At 35.8% G+C, this 25,307-nt stretch overlaps 1 protein-coding gene and 1 pseudogene across 2 annotated transcripts in view; one reads left to right on the forward strand and one right to left on the reverse strand.

Moving 5' to 3' along the window:
• LOC148956011 (uncharacterized) overlaps nt 1–1,725 on the reverse strand; it is a 91,543-nt pseudogene extending 89,818 nt beyond the window's left edge. The window contains exon 1 of the transcript XR_016141775.1: nt 1,583–1,725. The product of XR_016141775.1 is annotated as an uncharacterized LOC148956011 (transcript). The remainder of the gene's footprint in view (nt 1–1,582) is intronic.
• LOC148956008 (uncharacterized) overlaps nt 1–25,307 on the forward strand; it is a 488,643-nt gene that overhangs the window by 402,000 nt on the left and 61,336 nt on the right. The window lies entirely within an intron of this gene.

Below are 25,307 nucleotides of genomic sequence, written 5' to 3' on the forward strand. Positions count from 1 at the left end.
CAAAATATAGCACTACTATTACCTTGTCCTTTGTCTCCAATTAAATAAAAAAACAAGTTTTTGTAACTGAAAGTAAGGAGTGACATTAAAACTTAAAAGGGACAGATATTATTCCGCATATGAAAAGGGTTGTCCCCTCCTCAACGCCTCGCTCTTTACGCTAAAGTTTTTTATTGTTTTAAAAAATAGAGTTGTGAGAAACAGTCAAACTTTAGCGTACAGAGCGATACATTGAGGAAGAGACAGTCCCTTTCACATACGGAGTAATTTCTGTTCGTTTTAAGTTTTAATGTCGCTCCTTACTTTCAGTTAAAAGGAAAACTTTTTTTATTTAATTTTTGAACGTTTTTGAATTAATAGAGATTTTAATTTTGGCTCACCGTACATGAATAATTAAAACGAAATTTGCATATTAGTTTAGTTTTTTTGGTTAAATGGCTTTCTTGAAAGTTGTTTAAATTTATTTACGTAACTTACGAATTAACTTGCGTAACGAACTTCTATGTTCATATATTATCATTACGTATATTAGGGGGTTCGCCCCCTAGCCAATACCTTGCTGTTTACGATAAACTTCAAATTTTGTTCCAATTCTTTAAGAATGACCCCTTAATCATAAAAGCCGTTAATTAGAATAAATAACTCTTATGAAAGTACTAAAAAAACTTTAGCGTAAAAAGAGAAATATTAACAAGGGGGTGAATCTAATCATAGGCCCTACGTATAAATTTCTGTTCGTTTTAAGTTTTGATGTTGATCCTTACTTTCAGTTGAAAAACTTGTTTTTTTTTAATTTAATTTCTGATCTTTTTTTTTAATAATGCTGGGAAGTCCGGCACCCCTTCACAGCAATGTCCCTTCCCCATAGAAACTTCCTGCATGAAAATATCCTCTCGCTTAAAATATCCTCTCACTCTATCTTCTTCATTTCATTGGAGGGGGGGCTTAGACTTTAAGCTCATCCCAGTGGTTGCCCTTGTCTGGAGCCATGGACTGTACCCAAAATCAGAAGAGGCCCCATTTGAGAGACTTATCAATGATTCAAACTTCCTCAGTAAGCCAGAAACAGCTTAATCGTCGAAATTGCATTTACTTGTGACACTACGCAAGCAATAAAGGAAGCTTAATACATGACCTTGTTCGAGAGTACAGAGGCATCAATTAGGGGAGATAGGTTGGAGAATATCAGCAATCATCGCATCCTTGAATATTCTTCTTCTGGATTTCGATAACATATTTTACTTGGTGCTTTCTAACAGAAAAAAAATCGAAAAAAGACAAAATACTCCCCCCTCCCCCCTCTTGACTTAGAAAAATGTATCTTAAATCTTTATTTTAAATAATGAAAAAAAAATGCCCCTCCACTTCAATACAGTTAATTGACGCCCCTGTGAGAGCGTAGAGTTCAGGTTTAGAGGTACTAAAATATGTTACACCAGTTATGGTTATGGCGAGTTATGGTGAGCTATGATGGATATGATGAGTAATAAACTATAGTTGATAAATATAATATTCACATGTCAGTTTCAAGTTCTAAAGCGAAGACAAAATCCAAGGTAAAACAGCATTAGCATTAACTCACAATCCATTCTGTATCAGCAACCCGATCAAGGTTCTTCTGTAACGAATCTAACAGTCGCTTGTGAACTGGAACTGAAGGAGGTTCGACAAATTCTTTCTTGCTATAAACAACATGATCCTTAACAGACATGTCTAGTTTTTTCTTTATTGTAACAGACTCTTTGCCAAATATTCTGAAACTGAGAGAATCGAAATCTTTGAAAACTAATCTTATTTGTTCTTATCCGCTGTATCAATAAAAGCCCATGGGACAAAGGTGAACAGTCGTGGGACCTTAATCTAGCATATTATATTTTGTTTTATGCACAAAATCATAGAATTTAATTTTAATAGCCAGTTGTGCTATTAAAAGTAATAGACCAATTAATAGCCCTTCCTCTACTCCTTGGAATACTCATCACATTTGCAGGGGCAGATACATTCAAATTTCTTAGGAGGTGAAATAAACCGTGTGTGATTAATAGGAAAATTGTTTCAATACACCAAGCTTAAAGATGCTAGGTATGTGTGTAACTGAACCACCGTGCAACTGAACCCCTGTATAACCCAACCCACGTGCAACTGAAACACCGTGGAACTGAACCACCGTGCAACTGAACCACCGTGCAACTGAACCATCTTGAAACCGAACTCTCGTTTAACTGAACCATCTTGCGACTGAACCACTGAACTCATTTTTAAGTATTCTAAAAATACGAGGCAATATCATTGGTTAAACACAAGTTACAATTTTTACATGTTCATTCTTGTTGGAATTATTTGTTTCTTAAATTCAGGATATAAACGCCTGTCAAGATCATTCAAAGCTTTCTTTTTTTTCAAAAAAAAAGAAGATCTGACGTCACAATATATTAAAGCTGATTTATTTCTTCTTTTTTTTCAGATGAATCATACCTTTCTGAACGTTAAGCAATAAACATATGTGTTGAAAATATTTGACCTTTGTGAATCTATATAACGAGTTTGGTCAGATGTCTTTGAGGAGATTGCAGCTAAAAAGGATATGGGAGAGGGACTGGTTGCACCCCATCCTTTTTTTCAATATTCTTCAACTTGCCCTGAAAGTTTAAACTTCATAGTCTCAGGTTTATTCCCCCAGCTGTTCTCGACACATTGCTAATACATCGTCTTATAAAATTGGATGCACATATTAATTTAGTTGAAGATGCTCCTAAACATTTTCCGAACGATGTGACGGCTGATACCAAGTGACGGCTGATACGGCTGATACCATCAGCCATTGTAGATATTGCTGGTATTTCCTTTTCACAACCAAAAAGAAAAAAAAAATGATTGTGTTTGGCATTCTTCTTGACATTTCCCTAAGGTTTGACCTTAAGCTCCATGCTTGCCCATGCAAGGTGTCATGCTTGTTAACACCTTGTATGTTAACAAAAGACAACTTGCAAAACTAACAGCCCTTGCACCAGGGGCTAGGGGTTATGAATCCTTGATGCATAGTTATTTAACCTTTGGTTATTTATCACTTTCGACTAATGAAAAAAAACAGAACTGCCTAGGGATTATAAAACTATTTCTACCTCCATCCTTCTCTCGTCTCTCCCTTAGAGCTAATTCTGTATTTATCCGAAGGTTCAATGAGAGCTGAGAAATTTTGGTATTAAAATGCACCCTTTGAGGTATCCCCCTTTCTCCCTAGCTACAAAACAATCAGAGAACCCCATTGCAGATGTTTAAGTACCTTTTTAAGTTTTGTAACTTGTCCATTGCTTACAGATAGTGTTTGTTGCTGGGAAAAATACGGACATGGGGAGGGAGTTTTCTGAAGGGGGGGGGGAGGATTTTCTGGAGAATTTTCCATGATAAGAAAATTTTTACACGGAGGGGGGGGGGGTGACTTACATATAAAGTCCTCTTTTCCACTTTCCTTAGCACTTCTCAGCTAAACTAAAAAATAACAGAACCCAAAAAAAATATTCAAATTTGGAAAACCATTTTTTCAGCGAGGGGGTATTTTCCAGGGGAGAGCTTTTCCATGAGAGAGAGGGGGGGGGGGCTAAACGTTTAGACCCAAAGACAGTGACAGGGCGATGGGGAGCCCTATTAACAGACATAAAAATGAGAAACAAATCTGGCTTTAGAGTTTGTGAAGTCTGATCTTCTTTGTTATTGTGACAACGAAACATAGCTTTTTTATTAATCATCTTGACAGTCATTTATATCATGACTCCAAAAAGCAAACAATTCCAGCAACTTCGAACATATAAAGATTCTAACTTTTGTTCTAGCCAATCTAAGTACGGTGGTAGATTTGCAAAAGAGTTGAGTTATACGAGGGTTCAGTTGCACGGTGGTTAAGTTGCATGGTAGTTCAGTTGCATGTTGGTTCAGTTGCACGGTGGTCCAGTTGGACGGGGGGTTCGGTTACACGGGGGTTTAGTTAAATGGGGTTGAGCTGCACGGAAGTTGAGTTACACGAAGGCTCAGTTAAATGGGGTTCAGTTGCACGAGGGTTCAGTTACACGGGTGTCCAGTCACAGGGGGGTTCAGTTGCACGGTGGTTCGGTTGCACGGTGGTTCAGTTGCACGGTGGTTCCGTTGCATGGTGATTCAGTTGCTTGGGGTTTAGTTACACGGTGGTTCAGTTGCAATGGAACCAAGATAATAATGTAATTAGCAACATTTCTAACTGCACACTCTAATTTTCGACAGCATACAGTTTCATTTAAATTTGTACCAAAAAGCTTCTCCCATAAAGAAAATAAAAACATTATTTTTCCTATCCTGTATAGTTAATAAATGTTATACAAACCTTTTAGTTTAGGTCACGATGATTCATTACCTTGAAAACATGTCTACGGTCCAGTTTCCCTAATTTTGCAGAACTCCTCCGGAGATGAATCCTTTTCCTCCGGGATTACTCAGCCTATCCCCAAATCTTTGGCTGTTATTTGAGAACAGAGAAAGGGGGGCTTCTAAAGCTAGAGAACATCTGCCTTTTGTCAGGGGGTGTCGATTCACGAATGTCTAGGAGGGATGTGTTCCACAATGTCTAGATGGGGCAAATTAGTAGGGACCTATCATGAGTTCCGAGACGAACACTTTGCTGCCATCTATAATTGAGTCTAACGCTGAACGTACAAATAATTTGTTCAAGGATTATTGATCGAGTCTAACGGGTCAATGACCCCTTTTTCAAGGTCGATTTATTTGTTGTTTCTAGGTGTAATGACTCCGGGACGAAGTTTGCACATGTTCATTGAATTCTAACGGGGTAATGTATTGATCCATTCGAGGGGAACTGGATTTCTGAGAAATTGATTACATAATCTGACGGTGAATTATTGATTCTAACGGGAACAGGATCACGTGTCTCTTTCTAAGTCAATCATGAAAGTTACGTAAGGTTTCCCATTACATCACAATTCGCCCTTGATATTTTGTATGTAACGGACATGCGTTGAGGTTAAATTATCATACTGTTTTAAGACATCATGGATAAAGCATTGAATATTGATGAGTTTGACAATTTTGCTACGTCGATTTGTAATGCGAGTTCTGTTTGGTAAATATTCCTAGTTTATTTCTAAATAAAATAATTTTACATAGTCACCCCTCCAGTAAATTCAAATTCAGGGTATAACCCCTCCCCCACAATACAAACTCCACTATATGATGTTTATGGTCGAGAGAAAGCGTAAAATACACTCTTTTTTACCATGTAACTCCCCCCCTCCCCCTGTTTACGACCTTAATTCTTTCATTGGAAATAATTCTGTTTTTGATAAATTTATTTTTTCTGTATCTTACCTAAAAATGACAGCCAACTTTTTGTCAATCCTTAGCTATTAATATACTGTTTCCATTTAAGCCGCTAACTTGACTTAAGCATTTCCGCAAAGATTTAAACAGGTGTAATTATTGAACCCTTTAAAGTACATCCGGCTTTGCTAAATCCTTATGAATTTGGATATCAGAGCTTCCGCTGAAAAAAATGGTACTTTTTCCCGTCAAATTAAAAATAGTTTCACGCAGAAAGAGATTGCTATTAATTAAGCTTGCGGGTTTGCATATTTCTAACCTCTATGGAAGAGGGAAACGAGTTATTTCCAAAATTAATGCCTAACAAATATTTTTAGAACATTATGTAAAAAGGGGGGAGGGAATGATGTAAAAGGGGGGGGGGTGTGCGAACAGCCCTCTAGAGTGCATATTTTTTAGATAAATCTTGAAATGTCTCAAAGGAAAACGAGAGCCATTATTCCTTTTTTCTAGCTTTCTTTCGATAAATTTTCTTTTATATTCCCAGGAGGGGGCGTGAAAACTATTGTTTTTTAAATTTGATACACAAGGCTAGAAAGAAGTCTTTAATTTAGGGGAGTGGGGTTACATGAAGTCTATATTAAGTGAAAATTGAATAGCATTTTTACCTATGATCGCAAATTTTAGGCCTATTCGCTGGGTTAACGATCATTTTTTTATCTAATTTAATGCCTATAGACTGGAACTGTATTAACGCTGTGGGTTTATAGCCTACGGAACTATCTAAATTATTATCTTCCATTTTGAGTACTCAATGTTTATATGGGGGGGGGGGGAAGGGGCAATGCCTCGCTTCTAACACCTTCTCTGTAAGGTGAAAACAAACTGTTTCTTCGCGTGAAAAGTAAGGGGGGCGATTCATTGTGCAGACATGCATACCCTTTGACAAGAAAACTAATGTGGTCATTCCAACACGCAATACTGAAGTTTAGTGTTTGGTTAGCTTTTAATTATACCGTATTTATGGCTGAATATTTTGAGATCTATATTTTAAATCATTGTATTGGATTTGATGAAGCGGGGGTACTAATTTTTCTTCTGTAAAAAAGGGGAATCGGTTTTCCATACTAAATTTTTTCTTCTTTTTAAGGACAACTTTGAAGAATGCCGGCGTCCCCCTCAAAAGATAGCTAAGGCTAATGGCGCTACTCCAATACGAGAACTGGAGATAGCTGAGCCATCCAGGGCCATGCTTTACCAGCGCCCAGTGTCCTCCATGCAGGCAGCAATACAGTCTGGTCAAAAACTGAAAAGAGAATAGGTGGGTGCTCACAGGATGGTGAACACCGCTGGCTCATCTGTACAAGCCAGTGAAATCGCCACCGCCACCACATCTATTCAAGAAACGGACATCAACGTCCCAGCTTTCCTCCATCATGCTTTGCCAGGACCATCCGGCACTCAACTGCAGCCGGAATATAAAAATGTAAGCATTTTTATCATTTTTCAACACAGTAAAAGCGTGTCAGAGATATTAGAAGACATTTTTTACTATTTTTTCAACCTGATAAAATATAACATTCTCCCTTTGAATTGTTTAAATATTGCATACATTCAGCCAGCTGAATTCTCTTAGCGAAGCCAAAAAAGGCACTATATCCCGGTCATAATTTCCCCATAGTAAGTAGCAAAATCTTTGCGATATAAACTGCTTTATTAACGAATGCTTAATCTTTCTTCTACAAATGTTATAAAAACAATTTTCTATCGGAATGAGTTGTGTATCATGAGAGGATATGGTATGAAAGTAATAGGCTATCCATTTCAAATCAAGTAATGACACTGTTTTTTTTTCAAAGCAGATAGAGTATTATTATGAAACTTTTTGAGGGGTTGTTTGAACAAAATCAAAACCTACTATGTCGTCCTCTAGGTTGTAAATATCTTATATTAAGTTGGAACTTTCAGAATATATAGAGTAGGAAACAGTGAATTAACCAAATGCTACTTTTTGCATACTGCTGCTACTACTAAGCGCGTTTTAAATAATACGTAAATAATAATCCAATTTTAAAAAACAGGGTGATTTAGACACTTTGAAAATAAGCTATTTTCTTTTATAGGTTGCATTGGTTCCATATTCGCCATTTCCCCCTGCTTGTCAGTTGGAGAAGAAGACGCACCTGTGATTTCATTTTCAACAATTCACCATGGAATGGTATCATTAACGAAATTCCAGATAATATCGATGATTTTTTAACTAATTATTTTAATGTAGATAGTAGCGCAGTTGAGCAGGGGGACTTACCTTTGCTAATTCCATACGCTTTGCAGCTTTTAGACGATTTTACCCGGAAATTAACAGGGAACCCTCCCCCCACAGATTACATGAACACACTTCAAACTAATGAAATGGCTTCGAACAACCCTATTATTAAACATTGTGGGGGAGGGGGTGGTGATAATATACAAGAGGGGGAGGAGGAGGATGAAATGGCTTCGAAGAACCCTATTGATGAACAATGGGGGGGAGGGTGGTGATAATATACAAGAGGGGGAGGAGGAGGATGACAATACCCGATTTATAACAATTCCAGAATTCCAACTGTCAAATTCAATTTTAAATAAGATAGTCGTTTACACTGCGACTTTTGGGGATCGTTTTAATTCGCTTATAGGGGGTAATTTTGTATTTGACCCTATAGAAATTATCCATGAATATGTAGATAGAATTCTTGCACTGTTAGAAAACCAGATTCAGTTGTGGGGTGTAGGGATTCAATTAAGGTTTCAATTGTTTTAAAGGTGTTTTATTTAAATAAGGGCAAAAGCGAGGTTTATCATCATTATATATAGTGCCCAACGAGTAAAGTGTTTTAAAAATGTATGTAAATTTGCTTATTGATATAAAAAATGTACATTTTCACTTTATAATAAATATAATGTACACTTTATATTTCTTCTTCTTCTGTGCATAGGCAACTGTCGAGAACCACTAATGCTTGTAGATAATTTAAATTCACTGTATATTGATCTTGATTGGCTGCAAAGTCAGGGTTACATTTTCTACACTACAATGTAACTTCACTCTTATCATATCTCTTTGTATAGTCAATGATACTATTTGCATTCATATTGTGAAATTTGCGTCTTTCAATTTATCTATTTGAAGCAATATCATATACAGTGTTTTCAAGTGGTGAATCGCATTCTGCAACAGCCAAATAAAAATCACTAGGTGCATAGTCATAATAGGCAGTGTCGGCACAACGATGACGTAGAAACCAAATTGTCTTGCTACCCCAACAGTTGAATCGTTGGCCTGATTCTTCCTTCCCAAATAATTTAAAACCAAGACAATACCAATCTTGTAGAAATAAACTAAATTCACGTTTAGGGTTCTTTCCAATCATACCAGAATAAGTATTTTCTTACTGATCACATTTTCAATAGTGACAATTGGAGCATAGTTTCCCTCAAGAGTGAGAGTCACCAATCTCTTCAAGACTTCAATTACAGTCTTTAATTTGTACTGCGTATCCTATATTTAACTTCCACAAACTTTATAATTTGCAATTTCCATCACTTTCAGCTATAATTGTACAATTCTCTTATGATGACCAACTGCCAAGAGTATACATACATAGTGTACATGTATAGAACATTTTTGGTTTCCGATGTTAACTTTCTCACAGCTAAAAGGAAACTGATCCATATTCGATAAATTCAGAGGGGGGATAAGAGAGAGAGTAGTAACCTTGTGACGTTACATTACCTGTTTTGAAGAGAGAGTCCTCTACGTAGAATCTATAACAGTGTATTCAAAAGTATATCCAGAGTATAATTCTGCCTTGTTTCAATTAATATGTCAAAAAATCGAGTAAAAGCGTTTGAGTAACGTAGTAAAATCTTCATACAATAGTCCAATGGGGGAAAATCATTCCCCATTATATTGTCAAGTGTTTTCTGAGAAAATATCTTCCGTTGAAGAGATAATTCGAGAAAATCGTTATCTAGAATCAAACATTTTTCCATAATCACAAGATTTAACATAATTCTATGTTTCCCAAATTTATTCATTTTTCAAATCTAACACTCTCAGTGCTGAGCCCAGATTAACCACGTTTCGTTCTATTTTAAGAGTATTCCATAACTTACTTTAAAGAAATATCTAACAAAAAGAAAGGGGAACATTTTCGATTGTGAAACAATTTTATTGTGTTTGTGACCATAATTACAACAATAATATATTACACATATACAATTATCGATATAACTTATTGTCCTCAATATACTTCACTATGGCATTTAAAGCACTTTGAAGTCTATGTATATGTACTATATCGACTTTCGCAGTGAAGCATAATTGGTCCTCGAATTTAAATTTGCTCAAAGATAACACGTACCTTCCATATACTTCTTCCCACTCGAGACAAAGTCGAGATCCTCTCGCGATGTTTGGTGCTCTTGTATCATTGCTGCTGCTGCCAACTCCACTATCAACTTCTAAAAGTGTATACAGTCCACTCATTATTGCAAATATATATCTTGCCAAATAAATAAATGAGTATTGTCAAACTATTCTCCTTAAATTCTATTCTCACCCTAATAACAACTATACTGACAATCCTTCCTTATATTAGTTGTGTCGCGTGCTAATACCTCTTGGGGCTATTGCGCAAATCCAACGCTGAAATTCCAAGAAATCTGCTCTGATGTCACTTAGCCTAGTATTCTAGCTCTGTGATTTGCCTAGCAGAGGGTGTGGTCATGTTCGTGTCGTATTGTAGCCCCCTGATTGACTGTGATCTTGTTAGCTTCAAATCTTCTGGGGGCTCCCTACTGTTCGATTTTGTTTTTTTTTTTGTTTTTTTTTTGTCATTCGTGGTTTTCTCCCTTCTATACGATCATTTTCAGATAATTTCACTGTTTTTGTAAATGTGATGCACTAATTTTTGAAGTATACCCCAGGAAGGCATTTGGTCGAGCACTTTGATTCCAAAGGGAATAGAGGCCATCCAGGTCATTGTTTGCGACGACATTTTGAGTAGATCACTAAATGATACCCCAACGAAGGGCGTATTTTTTCAAAATCCTCTGGGGGGGGGTCAAAGTTAGAGCCAATTTTCACAAATCAAGTGAAAATAACAGAGAAAACGTAAAAATTAGCCGTATAGTAATAAAAAAGGTAAAGATGTTCTAAAGAAAACTGACCTGTTTCAGTGGATGCTTGAATTATGCACGCTTATATTAATTTTGACAACACTTTTGGAGAAACTAAATTTCAGCTGGGAGGGGGAAATCTCGTGTCTAGAGGAAAGCTGAGGGAGGGGAATTCGCCCCCTCTGTCCCATAGCAAATTACGCCCCTAACCCCAACCTCTTGCTATTTAGTGGTTGGAGAAATGTAAGCATATGAATCTGGAACCACTCAAAGTTGTATATCAGAAAAGTATTACTTATTGTTATACTTACATATTCAAGTTATTTACTTTAAAATTCCGCCGGAATGTTCTCTCCATACGTAAGATTGTATATCCAAAGAGAAGGAAAGACAAACGAAAACAGCTCTGTAGGAGAATTCAGATAACTTTTCCCAATATTTTTTAAATGAAAACAAACTTATTTTTTAATACCATATATCGTACCTACACAATAAATGATCTTTTTTGGAATTTACACTAATTTCAGAGTAATGAATGACTCTGTATTTAGGGACAGGTCAAATAAATCCCAAAGCCTAAATGCACATTTCTGTTGAGCTAGCAAAATTTTCTGCAAATATGTGAATATACAAACCTGTCCGCTCAGTTAACCTTTAACGCTCAGTTAACGCCCCTAACCCCAACCCCTTGCTATTTAGTGGTTGGAGAAATGTAAGCATTTGAATCTGGAACCACTCAAATTTGTATATTAAAAAAAGGATTACTTATTATTATACTTGCATATACAAATTATTTACTTTACAATTCCGCCGGAATGTTCTCTCAATACGTAAGATTGTATATCCAAAGAGAAGGAAAGACAAATGAAAACAGTTCTGTATGAGAATTCAGGTAATTCTTCCCTAAATTTTTGAAATCAAAACAAACTTAGTTTGTAATACCATATATCGTACCTATACAAGAAATGATCTTTTTTTGGAATTTCCCTTCATTTCTGAGCAATGAGTTACTTTGTATTTAGGGACAGGTCAAATAAATCCCAAAGCCTAAAGGCACATTTCTGTTGAGCTAGCAAAATTTTCTGAAAGTATGTGAATATACAACCCTGTCCGCTAAGTTAACCTTTAACGCTCAGTTAACGCCCCTAACCCCAATCCCTTGCTATTTAGTGGTTGGAGAAATGTAAGCATATGAATCTGGAACCACTCAAATTTGTATATTAAAAAAAGGATTACTTATTATTATACTTGCATATACAAATTATTTACTTTACAATTCCGCCGGAATGTTCTCTCAATACGTAAGATTGTATATCCAAAGAGAAGGAAAGACAAATGAAAACAGTTCTGTAGGAGAATTCAGGTAATTCTTCTCAGAATTTTTGAAATGAAAACAAACTAAGTTTGTAATATCATGAATCGCACCTACGCAAGGAATGACCTTTTTTTGAAACATTTATTAACTCCTTAGTAATCAGTGGTCTATTATTTAGGGACATGTTAAATAAATCCCTAAGCGTAAAAGCACATTTCTTTTGAGCTAGGAAAATTTTCCGCAAGTATGTGAATATACAAACCTGTCCGCTCAGTTAACCTTTGTGTCGAGGTTCCTTGCCTGGAGCTACTTTCTTAAGTCTGACTAAATTTAATTTTTAAAAACAAATAATTAAAGACCTTTTTCTTCTTTTTTTTTTTTTTTTAACAAAAAGACACGACACTATGTTTTGATTTTACAAGCATGTGGATATACAAACCTGTCCGCTCAGATAACCTTCGTATCGAGGTTACTCACCTGGAGCTACTTTCTTAAGTGTGACTAAATTTAATTTTTTTAAACAAAGAATTAAAGATCTATTTCTTCTTTTTTTTATTTTTTTTTTACAGAAAGAAACGACACTATGTTTTGATTCCCCCCCCCCACTCTAAACTTATTTTTTCCTTCAATTCTTGTACGGCTTCTTAGTTCAGCTACTTAATAAGGGTTGACATGTCTTATCTCCCCTAGAATAGAGATGATTAGAAATTATATAAAAAAAATAAGTTTTCAACTGAAACTAAGGATCAAAATTAAAACTTAAAACGAACAGAAATTATTCTGTTCAAATAAAAAAGGTCATAGCAGTGTTGTTTCTAAATTAGATTTTAATCAAAATCGAGTAAAGACAAATTTTAAAAAAACAATGGATTATTTCCGGGGGAAGTAAAGAGCGAAATTGAAACTTAAAGCTAATGAAAATTATTACTTCAGAGCCTATCAACCATATATTTATAAAAGTGATTCAAATAAGTCAACTGGTGATATTTCCCTATATTTTTAGGATTACAGAAAACTAGCTCTTTACTGAAAACACAAAAGCCAAGCATAAAAAACAAGAATATTGATTTGGGAGTCAAAAGTAAATACGTAGCCTCACAACAAAAACTAATCTATAATGCTTTCATAGTCCTACAGGAGTTGTGATATCAGTAACTTTCAATATACAATTATAATTATCTTAAAAATTTAGGCATAAAAAATAAGCTAAAGTCATTACACAGCATACAAAATAATGGATTGATTTATTAGGTAACATTTTGGTCTCACCTGGTATTATTTGAAATGAAGAACATATTAACCATAATATGATCTCTGGAAATCCAGTTATTTCTCTCTATAAAACGAAGAAATGTGTCGTTTTGGATACTTTCAAGATCCAAAGCGACAGTCAATGATTGAACGGAGCTTATTTTGCAGAAGTAATCCCAAATGAAACAAAAATAAAAATAAAACAACAATCTAAAAATGCTTTACTTTTATCCTATTAAAAGTGTTCTTAAAAGGTTTACTTTTACTGTACCAAAACTCCTATATTGTTTTGTGTTTTCAGTAAAGTGCTAGTTTTCTGTAATTCTAAAATCATAGGGAAATATCACCAGTTGATTTATTTCCACTAGTTTTATTAATATACGTTATATAGGCTGTGAAGTAATAATTTGTGTTCGTTTTAAGTTTCAACTTCGCTCTTTACTTCCCTCGAAAAACTTCGTTTTCTTTAATCAAACAGTTCGTGGTAACTAACTGTAAGTAAGGAGTGACCCGACTCAATGGTAACCGAAACTCTAAAAAACGGAATTTTGATACCAATAGATGCATCAAAAGAATCAAATTCAATGCTGATTTCAAAAATACAAGTTTCATCAAGTTTAGTTTTACCCATCAAAAGTTACGCGCCTGAGAAAATTTGGCTGATTTTAGAAAAAAGGGGGAAAGACCCCCTAAAAGTTATTGGATCTTAATGAAAATTACACCTCCAGATTCAATGTATCAAAGAACCCTATTTTACGAGTTTCAAGCTTCTATCTGCAAAAATGTAGAATTTTCCATTTTTTGCCAGATGAAAGGTCACGGATGCGTGTTTATTTGTTTTTTGTTTTTTTGTTGTTTTTTTTTCTTTTTTCCCAGGGGTGATCTATCGACCCAATGGTCCTAGAACATCGTGGGAGGGCTCATTGGAAAAGAAATTAAAAGTTCTATTGCCCTTTAAGTGACCAAAAATGGAGGGCAACTAGGCCCCCTCCCACGCTCATTTTTTCCCAAAGTCATCCGATCAAAATTTTGAAATAGCCATTTTGTTCAGCATGGTCAAAAATATGATTACTATGTCTTTTAGGATGACTTAATCCCCCGAAGTCCCCGGGGGGAGGGCTGAAAGTTATGAACTTTACCCAATGTTCACATATAGTATTGGTTATTGGGAAGTATACAGAGGGTTTCAGAGGGGATTTTTTCTGGTAGGGGGGGATAGGGGGTTGTATGGGAGGATCTTCCCATGAAGGAAGTTTTCATAATGGAAGGGACATTGCTATAAAGGGAGCGCCGGATTTCCCAGCATTACTAAAGAAAAAGATCAGAAATTAAAATAAAAACAAGTTTTTCAACTGAAAGTAAGGAGTAACATCAAAACTTAAAACGAATAGAAAATATTACGTATTTGATTCGGTTCACCCCCTAGTCAATACCTCGCTCTTTAAACCAAAGATTTTTTAGTACTTTCATAAGAGCTATTTATTCTAATTAACGGCCTCTGTGATTAAGGAGTCATTTTTAAAGAATTGGAACAAAATTTGAACTTTAGGTTAAAGAGCAAGGTATTGACTAGGGGGCGAATCCCCTAATGTACGTATTAAAAATCTATGGATATAGAAGTTCATTACGTTAGTTAATTCGTAAGTGCCGTGTATTTATTACTAATAAAAACGTTCGTAAATAAAATTAAACAAGTTTCGAGAAAGCCATTTAACCAAATAAAAGTAAAATTAATATGCAAATTTTGTTTTAATTATTCATGTACGGCGAGCCAAAATCTTTTCAAAAACGTTCAAAAATTAAATAGAAAAACAGGTTTTTTAACTGAAAGTAAAAAAGGACGTTAAAACTTAAAACGAACAGAAATTATTCCGTATATGAAAGGGGCTGTCCCCTCCTCAACGCCTCACTCTTTGCGCCAATGTTTGACTTTCTCACAACTCTATTTTTTTTAACAATAAAAACTATACCGTAAAGAGCGAGGCGAGTAGTAAGAGTATATAAGATTTGAACTATACATTCAACTATACATTCATGCCTACAAGAATATGCTCAAAAGTGTAATAGATTTGAACTATACATTTAACTATACATTCACACCTTCAAGAATATTCTCAAAAGTGTAATGTATTTGAACTATACATTCAACCATACATTCACACATACAAGATAATGCTGAAAAGTGTAATAGATTTGAACTATACATTCACGCCTACAAGAATATGCTCAAAAGTGTAATAGATTTGAACCATACATTCAACCATACAGTCACGCCTACAAGAATATGTAGGCGTGTCATATTCTTGACACGCCTACATATTACAGTCACGCCTACAATAATATTCACATGTCAGTTTCAAGTTCTAAAGCGAAGACAAGATCCAAGGTAAAACAGCATTAGCATTAACTCACAATCCATTCTGTATCAGCAACCCGATCAAGGTTCTTCTGTAACGAATCTAACAGTCGCTTGTGAACTGGAATTGAAGGAGGTTCGACAAATTCTTTCTTGCTATAAACAACATGATCCTTAACAGACATGTCTAGTTTTTTCCTTATTGTAACAGACTCTTTGCCAAATATTCTGAAACTGAGAGAATCGAAATCTTTGAAAACTAATCTTATTTGTTCTTATCCGCTGTATCAATAAAAGCCCATGGGACAAAGGTGAACAGTCATGGGACCTTAATCTAGCATATTATATTTTGTTTTATGCACAAAATCATAGAATTTAATTTTAATAGCCAGTTGTGCTATTAAAAGTAATAGACCAATTAATAGCCCTTCCTCTATTCCTTGGAATACTCATCACATTTGCAGGGGCAGATACATTCAAATTTCTTAGGAGGTGAAATAAACCGTGTGTGATTAATAGAAAAATTGTTTCAATACACCAAGCTTAAAGATGCTAGGTATGTGTGTAACTGAACCGCCGTTAACTGAACCACCGTGCAACTGAACCCCTGTATAACCCAACCCACGTGCAACTGAAACACCGTGGAACTGAACCACCGTGCAACTGAACCACCGTGCAACTGAACCACCATGCAACTGAACCACCTTGAAACCGAACTCTCGTTTAACTGAACCATCTTGCGACTGAACCAATGAACTCATTTTTAAGTATTCTAAAAATACGAGGCAATATCATTGGTTAAACACAAGTTACAATTTTTATATGTTCATTCTTGTTGGAATTATTTGTTTCTTAAATTCAGGATATAAACGCCTGTCAAGATCATTCAAAGCTTTCTTTTTTTCAAAAAAAAGAAGATCTGACGTCACAATATATTAAAGCTGATTTATTTCTTCTTTTTTTTCAGATGAATCATACCTTCCTGAACGTTAAGCAATAAACATATGTGTTGAAAATATTTGACCTTTGTGAATCTATATAACGAGTTTGGTCAGATGTCTTTGAGGAGATTGCAGCTAAAAAGGATATGGGAGAGGGACTGGTTGCACTCCATCCTTTTTTTCAATATTCTTCAACATGCGCTGAAAGTTTAAACTTCATAGTCTCAGGTTTATTCCCCCAGCTGTTCTCGACACATTGCAAATACATCGTCTTATAAAACTGGATGCACATATTAATTTAGTTGAAGATGCTCCTAAACATTTTCCGAACGATGTGACGGCTGATACCAAGTGACGGCCTTATACAGCTGATACCATCAGCCATTGTAGATATTGCTGGTATTTCCTTTTCACAACCAAAAAGAAAAAAAAATGATTGTGTTTGGCCTTCTTCTTGACAGTTCTCTAAGGTTTGACCTTAAGCTCCATGCTTGCCCATGCAAGGTGTCATGCTTGTTAACACCTTGTATGTTAACAAAAGACAACTTGCAAAACTAACAGCCCTTGCACCAGGGGCTAGGGGTTATGAATCCTTGATGCATAGTTATTTAACCTTTGGTTATTTATCACTTTCGACTAATGAAAAAAAACAGAACTGCCTAGGGATTATAAAACTATTTCTACCTCCATCCTTCTCTCGTCCCTCCCTTAGAGCTAATTCTGTACTTATCTGAAGGTTCAATGAGAGCTGAGATATTTTGGTATTAAAATGCACCCTTTGAGGTATCCCCCTTTCTCCCTAGCTACAAAACAATCAGAGAACCCTATCGCAGATGTTTAAGTACCTTTTTAAGTTTTGTAACTTGTCCATTGCTTACAGATAGTGTTTGTTGCTGGGAAAAATACGGAAATGGGGAGGGAGTTTTCTGAAGGGGAGGAGGAGTTTCTGGAGAATTTTCCATGATAATAAAATTTTTACACGGAGGGGGGGGGGTGACTTACATATAAAGTCCTCTTTTCCACCTTCCTTAGCACTTCTCAGCTAAAACTAAAAAATAACAGAAACCAAAATAAAATATTCAAATTTGGAAAACCATATTTTCAGCGAGGGGGTATTTTCCAGGGGAGAGCTTTTCCATGAGAGAGAGGGGGGGGCTAAACGTTTAGACCCAAAGACAGTGACAGGGCGATGGGGAGCCCTATTAACAGACATAAAAATGAGAAACAAATCTGGCTTTAGAGTTTGTGAAGTCTGATCTTCTTTGTTATTGTGACAACGAAACATAGCTTTTTTATTAATCATCTTGACAGTCATTTATATCATGACTCCAAAAAGCAAACAATTCCAGCAACTTCGAACATATAAAGATTCTAACTTTTGTTCTAGCCAATCTAAGTACGGTGGTAGATTTGCAAAAGAGTTGAGTTATACGAGGGTTCAGTTGCACGGTGGTTAAGTTGCATGGTAGTTCAGTTGCATGTTGGTTCAGTTGCACGGTGGTCCAGTTGTACGGGGGGTTCGGTTACACGGGGGTTTAGTTAAATGGGGTTGAGCTGCACGGAAGTTGAGTTACACGAAGGCTCAGTTAAATGGGGTTCAGTTGCACGAGGGTTCAGTTACACGGGTGTCCAGTCACAGGGGGTTCAGTTGCACGGTGGTTCGGTTGCACGGTGGTTCAGTTGCACGGTGGTTCCGTTGCATGGTGATTCAGTTGCTTGGGGTTTAGTTACACGGTGGTTCAGTTGCAATGGAACCAAGGTAATAATGTAACTAGCAACATTTCTAACTGCACACTCTAATTTTCGACAGCATACAGTTTCATTTAAATTTGTACCAAAAAGCTTTTCCCATAAAGAAAATAAAAACATTATTTTTCCTATCCTGTATAGTTAATAAATGTTATACAAACCTTTTAGTTTAGGTCACGATGATTCATTACCTTGAAAACATGTCTACAGTTCAGTTTCCCTAATTTTGCAGAACTCCTCCGGAGATGAATCCTTTTCCTCTGGGATCACTCAGCCTATCCCCAAATCTTTGGCTGTTATTTGAGACAGAGAAAGGGGGGCTTCTAAAGCTAGAGAACATCTGCCTTTTGTCAGGGGGTGTCGATTCACGAATGTCTAGGAGGGATGTGTTCCTCAATGTCTAGATGGGGCAAATTAGTAGGGACCTATCATGAGTTCCGAGACGAACACTTTGCTGCCATCTATAATTGAGTCTAACGCTGTACGTACATAATTTATTCAAGGATTATTGATCGAGTCTAACGGGTCAATGACCCCTTTTTCAATGTCGATTTATTTGTTGTTTCTAGGTGTAATGACTCCAGGACGAAGTTTGCGCATGTGCATTGAATTCTAACGGGGTTATGTATTGATCCATTCGAGGGGAACTGGATTTCTGAGAAATTGATTTACATAATCTGACGGTGAATTATTGAGTCTAACGGGAACAGGATCATGTTTCTCTTTCTAAGCCAATCAGGGAAGTTACGTAAGGTTTCCCATTACATCAGAATTCGCCCTTGAGATTTTGTATATAACGGACATACGTTGGGGTTAAACTATCATACAGTTTTAAGACATCATGGATAAAGTATTGAATATTGATGAGTTTGAAAATTTTGCTACATTGATTTGTAATGTGAGTTCTGTTTAGTAAATTTTCTTAGTTTATTTCCAAATAAAATCATTTTACATAGTCACCCCTCCAGTAAATTCAAATTTAGGGTATACCCCCTCCCCCCACAATACAAACTCCACTATATGATGTTTATAGTCGATAGAAAGCGTAAAATACACTCTTTTTTACCATGTAACCCCCCCCTCTCCCTGTTTACGACTTTAATTCTTTCATTGGAAATAATTCTGTTTGTGATAAATTTATTCTTTCTGTATCTTACCTAAAAATGACAGCCAACTTTTTGTCAATCCTTAGCTATTAATATACTGTTTCCATTTATGCCGATCACTTGACTTAGGCTTTTCTGGAAAGATTTAAACAAGTGTAGTTGTTGAACCCTTTACAGTACATCCGGCTTTGCTAAATCCTTATGAATTTGGATAGCAGAGCTTCCGCTACAAAAAATGATACTTTTTCCCTTCAAATTAAAAATAGTTTCACGCAGAAAGAGATTGCTGTTAATTAAGCTTGCGGGTTTGCATATTTCTAACCTCTATGGAAGAGGGAAACGAGTTATTTCCAAAATTAATGCCTAACAAATATTTTTAGGACATTATGTAAAAAGGGGGGGAGGGAATGATGTAAAAGGGGGGGGGGTGCGAACAGCCCTTTAGACTGCATGTTTTTTAGATACATCTTGAAATGTCTCGCAGGAAAACGAGAGCCATTATTCCTTTTTTCTAGCTTTCTTTTGATAAAGTTTCTTTTATATTCCCAGGAGGGAGCGTGAAAACTATGGTTTTTTAACTTTGATACACAAGGCTAGAAAGAAAAGTCTTTAATTTAGGGGAGCGGGGTTACATGAAATCTCTATTAAGTGTAAATTGAATAGCATTTTTACCTATGATCGCAAATTTTAGGCCTATTCGCTGGGTTAACGATCATTTTTTTATCTAATTTAAAGCCTATAGACTGGAACTGTATTAACGCTGTGGGTTTATAGCCTACGGAACTATCTAAATTATTATCTTCCATTTTGAGTACTCAATGTTTATATGGGGGGAAGGGGCAATGCCTCGCTTCTAACACCTTCGTTGTAAGGTGAAAACAAACTGTTTCTTTGTGTGAAACGTAAGGGGGCGATTCTTTGTGCAGACATGTATACCCTTAGACAAGAAACTAATGTGGTCATTCCAACACGCAATACTGAAGTTTAGTGTTTGGTTAGCTTTTAATTATACCGTATTTATGGCTGAATATTTTGAGATCTATATTTTAAATCATTGTATTGGATTTGATGCAGCGGGGGTACTAATTTTTGTTCTGTAAAAAGGGGAATCGTTTTTCCATATTAAATTTTTTCTTCTTTTTAAGGACAATTTGAAGCATGCGTGCCTCCCCCTCAAAAGAGAGCTAAGGCTATTGGCGCTACTCCAATACAACAACTGGAGATAGCTGAGCCATCCAGGACCATGCTTTACCAGACCCCTGTGTCCTCCATGCAGGCACCAATACAGTCTGGTCAAAAACCGAAAAGAGAAAGGGCGGCTGCTCACAGGATGATGAACACCGCTGGCTCATCTGTACAAGCCAGTGAAATCGCCGCCGCCACCACATCTATGCAAGAAACGGACGTCACCATCCCATCTATCCTCCATCATGCTTTGCCAGGACCATCTGGCACTCAACTGCAGCCAGAATATAAAAATGTAAGCATTTTTATCATTTTTCAGCACAGTAAAAGCGTGTCAGAGATATTAGAAGACATTTTTCGCTATTTTTCAACCTGATAAAATATAACATTCTCCCTTTGAATTGTTTAACTATTGCATACATTCAGCCAGCTGAATTCTCTTAGCGAATCCAAAAAAGGCCCTATATTCCGGTCATAATTTCCCCATAGTAAGTAGCAAAATCTTTGCAATATAAACTGCTTTATTAACGAGTGCTCAATCTTGCTCCTACAAATGTCATAAAAACAATTTTCTATCGGAATGAGTTGTGTATCATGAGAGGATATGGTCTGAAAGGGATAGGCTATCCATTTCAAATCAAGTAACGACCCTGGTTTTTTTTAATAGCAGATAAAGAATTATTATGAAACTTCTTGAGGGGTTGTTTGAACAAAATCAAAACCTATTATGTCATCTTTTAGATTGTAAATATCTTATATTAAGTTGGAACTTTCGGAATATATATAGAGTAGGGAATAGTGAATTAACCGAATGCTACTATGTGCATACTGCTGCTACTACTAAGAGTGTTTTAAATAATACGTAAATAATAATCCAATTTTAAAAATAGGGTGATTTAGACACTTTGTAAATAAGGTATCTTCTTTTATAGGTTGCATTGGTTCCATATTCGCCATTTCCCCCCGCTCGTCAGTTGGAGAAGAAGACGCGCCTGTGGATTTCATTTTCAACAATTCACCATGGAATGGTATCATTAACGAAATTCCAGATAATATTGATGATTTTTTAACTATTTATTTTAATGCAGATAGTAGCGCAGTTGAGCAGGGGGACTTTCCTTTACTAATTCCATACACATTACAGCTTTTAGAGGATTTTAACCGGGAATTAAAAGGGAACCCTTCCCCCTCAGATTACATGAACACACTTCAAACAACTGAAATGGCTTCGAACAACCCTATTATTGAACATTGTGGGGGAGGGTGGTAATAATATACAAGCGGGGGAGGAGGAGGATAAAATGTCGTCGAAGAATCATATTGATCAATTATGTGGGGGAGGGTTGGTGATAAAATACAAGAGGGGGAGGAGGAGGATGGCAATACCCAATTTATAACATTTCCAGAATTCCAACTGTCAAATTCAATTTTAAATACGATAGTAGTTTACACTGCAACTTTTGGTGATCCTTTTAATTCGCTTATGGGGGGTAATTTTGTATTTGACCCTATAGAAATTATCCATGAATATGTAGATAGAATTCGTGCACTCTTAGAAAACCAGATTCAGTTGTGGGGTGGTAGGGATTCAACTAAGGTTTCAATTGTTTTAAAGGTGTTTTATTTAAATAAGGGCAAAAGCGAGGTTTATCATCATTATATATAGTGCCCAACGAGTAAAGTGTTTTAAAAATGTATGTAAATTTGCTTATTGATATAAAAAATGTACATTTTCACTTTATAATAAATATAATGTACACTTTAGATTTCTTCTTTTTCGGTGTATGGGCTACTGTCGAGAACCACTAATACTGGTAGATCATTTGAATTGATTGTACATTGATGTTTATTCACTGCAAAGTCAGGGTTACATTGTCTACGCTACAATGTAACTTCACTCTTATCATATCTCTTTGTATAGTCAATGATACTATTAGCATTCATATTGTGAAGTTCACGTGTTTCAATTTGTCTATTTGAAGAAATATCACATACAGTGTTTTCAAGTGGTGAATCGCATTCGGTGAAAGCCAAATAAAAATCACTAAGGGTATAGTCATAATAGGCAGTGTTGTCGCAACGATGACGTAGAAACCAAATTGTCTTGTTATCCCAACAGTTGAATCGTAGACCTGATTCTTCGTCCCCAAATAATTTAAAACCACAACGATACCAATGTCGTAGAAATAAACTAAAATCTCGTTTAGGGCTCTTTCCAATCATACCAGAATAAGTATTCTCTTACTGATCACATTTGTAATAGTGACAATTGGAGCATAGTTGCCCTCTAGGGTGAGAGTCACAAATCTCTTCCAGATATGAATCAAAGCCTTTAATTTTTACTGCATATCCTCTATGTAATTTACGCGTGTTGCATAATTTGCACTTTTCATTATAGTCATCAATATCTGTAAAATTCTCACATGATGACCAACTGCCAAGAGTATACATACATAGTGGACATGTATAAAACATTTTTGGTTTCCGATGTCAACTTTCTCACGGCTAAAAAGAAACTGATGCATTTTCGATAAATTCAGAGGGGGGATAAGAGAGAGAGTAATAACTCTGTGACGTTACACAATCTGTTTCGAAAGGAGAGTAATCTAAAAAGAATCTATGGCAATGTTTTCAAAAGTATATCCACGATATTATTCTGCTTTGTTTCAATTAATATATCAATAAATTGAGTAAATGCATTTGAGTCACGTCGTAAAAGCTTCACACAATTGTCCAATGGTGGAAAATCATTCCCCATTATATTGTCAAGTATTTCCTGAGAAAATATCTTCCGTTGAAGAGATAATTCGAGAAAGTCGTTATCTAGAATCAAAAATTTTTTCATAATCAAAAGATTGGACTTAATTCTCTCTTTCTCAAGTTCATTCATTTTTCAATCTTAGCACTCTCACTGCTGACTCTAGACTAACCACGATTCATTCTACTTCAAGAATATTCGATAACCTACTTTAAAAAAAAAATCTAACAAAAAGAAAAGGGGATATTTTCGATTTATAAACAATTTTATTGTGTGTGTGAGCATAATTACAACAATAATATATTACACACATACAATTACCGATATAACTTATTATCCTAAATATACTTCACTATTTCATTTAAAGCACTTTGAAGTCTATGCATATATACTATATCGACTTTCGCAGCGAAGCATAATTGGTCCTCCAATTTAAATTTACTCAAAGATAACACATATCTTGCATATACTTCTTTCCACTCGAGACAAAGTCGAGATCCTCTCGCGATGTTTGGTGCTCTTGTATCATTGCTGCTGCTGCCAACTCCACTATCAACTTCTAAAAGTGTAAACAGTCCACTCATTATTGCAAATATATATCTTGCCAAATAAATAAACGAGTATTGTCAAACTGTTCTCCTTAAATTCTATTCTCACCCTAATATCAACTATACTGACAATCCTTCCTTATATTAGTTTCACTTGCTAATACCTCTTGGGGGTATTGCGCAAATCCAACGCTGAAATTCCAAGATCTCTGCTCTGATGTCACTTAGCCTAGTATTCTAGCTCTGTGATTTGCCTAGCAGAGGGTGTGGTCTTGTTCGTGTCGTATTGTAGCCCCCTGATTGACTGTGATCTTGTTAGCTTCAAATCTTCTGGGGGCTCCCTACTGTTCGATTTTGTTTGTTTTTTGTTTTGTTTTTTGTCATTCGTGGTTTTCTCCCTTCTATACGATCATTATCAGATAATTTCACTGTTTTTGTAAATGTGATGCACTAATTTTTTGAAGTATACCCCAGGAAGGCATTTGGTCGAGCACTTTGATTCCAGAGGGAATAGAGGTCATCCAGGTCATTGTTTGCGACGACATTTTGAGTAGATCACTAAATGGTACCCCAACGAAGGGCGTATTTTTTCAAAATCCTCTGGGGGGGGGTCAAAGTTAGAGCCAATTTTCACAAATCAAGTGAAAATAACAGAGAAAAACGTAAAAATTAGCCGTATAGTAATAAAAAAGGTAAAGATGTTCTAAAGAAAACTGACCTGTTTCAGTGGATGCTTGAATTATGCACGCTTATATTAGTTTTGACAACACTTTTGGAGAAACTAAATTTCAGCTGGGAGGGGGAAATCTCAGGTCTAGAGGAAAGCTGAGGGAGGGGAATTCGCCCCCTCTGTCCCATAGCAAATTACGCCCCTAACCCCAACCCCTTGCTATTTAGTGGTTGGAGAAATGTAAGCATATGAATCTGGAACCACTCAAAGTTGTATATCAAAAAAGTATTACTTATTGTTATACTTACATATTCAAATTATTTACTTTAAAATTCCGCCGGAATGTTCTCTCCATACGTAAGATTGTATATCCAAAGAGAAGGAAAGACAAATGAAAACAGTTCTGTAGGAGAATTCAGGTAATTCTTCCCAAAATTTTTGAAATGAAAACAAACTTAGTTTATAATACCATTTATCGTACCTACACAAGTAATGATCTTTTTTGTAATTTTCACTCATTTCTGAGTAATGAGTGGCTTTTTATGTAGGGTCAGGTCAAATAGATCCCTAAGCCTAAAGGCACATTTCTGTTGAGCTAGCAAAATTTTCCGCAAGTATGTGAATATACAAACCTGTCCGCTCAGTTAACCTTTAACGCTCAGTTAACGCCCCTAACCCCAACCCCTTGCTATTTAGTGGTTGGAGAAATGTAAGCATATGAATCTGGAATCACTCAAATTTGTATATTAAAAAAAGGATTACTTATTGTTATACTTGCAAATTCAAATTATTTACTTTACAATTCCGCCGGAATGTTCTCTCCATACGTAAGATTGTATATCCAAAGAGAAGGAAAGACAAATGAAAACAGTTCTGTATGAGAATTCAGATAATTTTTCCCAATATTTTTGAAATGAAAACAAAGTAATTTGATAGTACCATATATCTCGCCTACACAAGA

This window comes from Artemia sp. Qi Xiang Cuo, chromosome 1 (assembly GCF_049724085.1).
Source record: "Artemia sp. Qi Xiang Cuo chromosome 1, ASM4972408v1, whole genome shotgun sequence".
Taxonomy (NCBI): Eukaryota; Metazoa; Arthropoda; class Branchiopoda; order Anostraca; family Artemiidae; genus Artemia; species Artemia sp. Qi Xiang Cuo.